A 4355-nucleotide genomic window follows, 5' to 3' on the forward strand; every position below is an offset into this window, starting at 1 on the left:
AGGAGTGTGTGTGTGTGTGTGTGTGTGTGTGTGTGTGTTGATCCACTTTTTGACTAAATGAGGGGGAGGGAGCTTTATACTCCAGTAGCAGGGACATCTCAGTATCAGAGGGAGGAATACGACATGGGAGAAGAAATGGAGAATGTCCTGGTACTAGCTCTCCAGCTACACCCAGGAGACACAGGCCAATCAAGGAAAGAAATACAGGGAAAAACTGGAAGGACCATTTTAATTAGAGACACTATGAGGCATGACTTGAGGGAAGTATAAGCAATTCTTTGGTCTCCCCGATGACAAGGCCCAATGCAGAGGTGGGGAAAGGAGTGGCCTCTTTACTCCATAGAGCACCACTATGCCTCCTAAGAATGAGTGCCTCTGTGGACACCAAGACAGTTTCCTTGACATTTCCACATGAGGCAACACAGAAAACAGGGTGGCAACCAGAAGCACCATCAAACAGCATCAGGAGCAAAAGCCATCAACAAGGAGGACTTGGGAGCGTGAGAAAAACAATAGGGTTTTGCTGTATGATGGTCTGCCAGCACATGTGAGCCTGTTCTAATGACTAACAGAAATCCTTTTGGGGAGAAAGAGGCTTTAGGGAGGCTTGAAGTCCCTTATGAGTGAGGAAATCTAGACTCCTACTATTAATACAATTCCATCTATATCCACTAGTAAGTGAGGCCCAGGGACATTCATGTTACAGTAATTTACTGTGTGATACTGAATAGAAAATAGCCCTGCCAAACATATGTTTCCTTTTAAATGTTTGCTTCTTTTGGTGAATTAATGAAGACTTGTGAATAAAAGAAAGTTGTACAGCAAGGGAGATCATACTGTTGTAAAATTACTCAGAAAGGAATCAAATAATTTTCCCTGTGTATCCTACAGAAATCCATTTTTCTCTTTCACTATAATACTGAAACTTCTGAGTTGATTGGCAAATAAATCATAAAATCTTCCCCCATCCACACTCCATTAGCAAAGAAGATCATAAAATGAGAACAGAGTAGAGGAACAGACAAAGGTATCCTTGGTAGGGAGGCAGATTACCACTCTTCCACCACCTCATTCTCCAGCTTCTTTCCACCATTCAAGAAAGCTAAATACTGTCTAACTAGAACAACCTGTAGAATAAGGGGGCGAAGAACAACCAAGATCCAGAGGCAGAAAATGGCTCCTGATAAACTCCTTGTTTCTCCTTGTTAGGATTTCAGTTCTCACCATGTCAGTCACCCACATTGGGCTGTATTTGTTGTCCAAGTGCAGTGGCTTCTGCCTACACACATTTTAAAAAGTGGCTTCACAGAGTGAATCCAGAGGGGCCAATTAGCCCATAAAAATGTTAACAAACCATTGTAGATTAGGGAGCAAATTCCAGACCAAAAGGCTGACTCTCAATGTCTTTGCTTGATAACTTCCACTAAATACAATTTAGACAACCTCATACTTGGGATGTTCTGAACAAGGCCATCAGTGACACAATTCGGGAAAAAAGTCAAAAACATTCCTCAACTTACTGAACTGAAAGGAGGAGGGGGCAGGGGCAGTTCTTTTTTTTTTTCCTACTGAAGTATTCCCCCCCAAAAAAAATCAGTCATGCAAAAAAAATACAAATAAACAACCAAAGCTTTAACACTATGCTTGGGAGTTCAGGCCATAGGACCACCTTGTAAGCAAAATGACTTTATACCTGGTCGTTAGCATGCCTTGATAATTAGAATCCTTTGGATGAGACCCAAGACAGAATTCCATACTCAATTCTATTTTAATATTCAGAACACTAGAGAAGTGCTTATTTGTTTCCCAAAACAAAGGTAAGAGCCACCCAAGGGCTTTACTTTCTAAATAAAATCGTATTTAATAGCCCCCGGCATACCATTTGCGTTGGCTAAAACACTGTAGCTATCCCATGGAAATTTACATTAGGGAAAGCGGCAAAGGGGAAGCCACAGAACAGCTTTGTCATTAGCTGGGTTTATGACCAAAATACTGATACAGAGCTCTTCTACCTAGGGTGGACAGCACTGCTGAGGTTCAAGCTCCAGATCCAGCTCTTTGCCCCAAATCCAAACATCAGACAAGAGGAGAAAAGAGATAGCCTGGCGTCCAATGCAATGTACTGGAGGGTGAGGCTCTGACCCATGGAAGGAGAAAGCAGAAGAGTGTCAACGTGCTGTCCCAGCTTTGTGGAGGAAGAAAGAGCCACATCCCCATGTCTGAGCTCCGAATACAAGGACTCTGTAAGCTGGGATGCATGAAACATCCTGGGCAATTTTGAGGGTCTAGACAAGTCAAACATGTGCTTGTAATAGGGTCTGCAGGCACCAACAGTGATCTCAGTAAGGGAAAAAATGTGCAGTGGGCATGCTGGTAAGCTGACAGAGACAGCTCAAGGGGCTGAAGAAATGACAGCTAGCCATCAGGGTTTGAACTCCGAGCTTCCCAGTCACCAACTTTGTGACTTTGCCAAGTCACTTCTCCTGGGCCTCAATTTCATCATCTGTACAACGAAGCTGATAACAGCACCTACCTCATACGGGTTAAATGAAATAAAACACTTAAAGCATCGAACAATAACTGGTACATCTTAAACAGTCTGTGAGCTATTATTATTTATAACTTTCTTTGACGGTTTGAAATTATTACCTTTAAAGCCAGAAATGGATTACAGATTAAAAACAGGACATTAAAAAAAAAAGTGATGGGAGTGATGAGATTGATTGGACTAGAGATGAAACAACAAAAAATAGCATATTGGAATCAAATGACTCTTTCTCTAGCAATTGACAGTACATAAATGAAAATAATGTACCTAAAATGCTCTCAGAATGTCATTTAAAGACAGAATAAAATGGTGGCTGAATTTGTTATAGGTGCTAAGCTTTTATCATGTTAAAATAGTGCACGAGTCATCAGCAGAGTTGAGGCAGTGAAATTTTTCAAAATAGTTCTGTGGTCCCTGCCAAGGTACAACATCATTTTGAAACAACACACAGTAAGCATAAAAATAAGGCTCCTGGTTCTTTCAGCATACATTAAACAACTTAATGTTATTGAAAAAATTATGCAAACAAAATTTAAATCTGATTATATAAGTATACATAGGATCTTTCAAAGCAAGATGCCATAACACACATACAGAAAAGCTTACTAGAAAGAGACAATAGAAAAATGGACAAAAGACTTAAAATCAGACATTTAACAAAAGAGGATATCCAAATAAGTGTTATAAATATACATAAAGGGGCCCCACTTAGTCATCAGGGAAATACAAATTAAAACTGCAATGCTGTATCACTGCATTTCTACAGAATAGCTTAAATTAAAAAAAAAAAAAAACAATATCAAGTGTTAAGGGTGTGGAGCAACTAAAACTCGCAATGTTACTGGGGGAGAATAAACTGGTTCAAATACTTTGGGGAAGTATTTGTCAATATTTAGTAAAATTGAACATAAGCACTCCCTGTGAGTCACCAATTACATGCTGAGTTACATACCCAAGTGAAATGCATACAAATGTCCACTGAAAGGCACATACTAGAATGTTTATGGCAGCACTATTCATAATAGCCAAATACAGGAGACCAAATGGCTGTCAGCAGGAGAATGGATAAGAACATTCTGATACCCTCACACAAGGGAATGCAATACAGTAAGGAGACTAAATGAACCACAACTACACAAAAACCCAATGAATCTCATGAAAAAAATGTTGACAAACATAATCCAGGCAAAGAAGAGCATGTACTGTATGCTGTATGATTCTGTTAACATAAATTCAAAAGCAGGCCAACCTAATTTGTAGTGTCAGCCATCGGGAGAGTGGTTTCTCCCAGAAGACAGCGATAGAGGCAGCACAAACAGCATCTGGAGTTGTGGTAAGTATGTGAACATTTGTTAAGCTTTTCAGTTATGGTCTGTGCACTTTTCTGTAAGTATGGCATACTTCAGTAAAAAGTTCACGTTTAACAATGCTTAGTAAATGCTGATCTACTCATATTGCAACATAAACGGAAGTTCCATGAAGGGAAGAGATACTTGTCTCTTTTATTCACTGATGTGCCCTATGTATCGAAAACAGTGCCTGATAGACAGTAGGTGCTCAACAGATATTTACTGAATGAGTGGTAGATAAGCAAACTGCTCCAAACATATAATTTTACCATCATGTGAAAAAGCTAAAACAGAATCCCAGAGCACACATATTTGATGAATTGGTTCAAGGACTGATGATATGTGAAGTCCAAAATTCAGCTGCATAAGATTATGGATTCATGTATTTCTCCTTTTTGCCTGGTTGTAATATATGTTCTGCCAGGTAACTATGAAGAAAACTTTAAGTATGTAAATCA

The sequence above is a fragment of the Bos mutus genome, chromosome X (genome assembly GCF_027580195.1).
Source record: "Bos mutus isolate GX-2022 chromosome X, NWIPB_WYAK_1.1, whole genome shotgun sequence".
Taxonomy (NCBI): Eukaryota; Metazoa; Chordata; class Mammalia; order Artiodactyla; family Bovidae; genus Bos; species Bos mutus.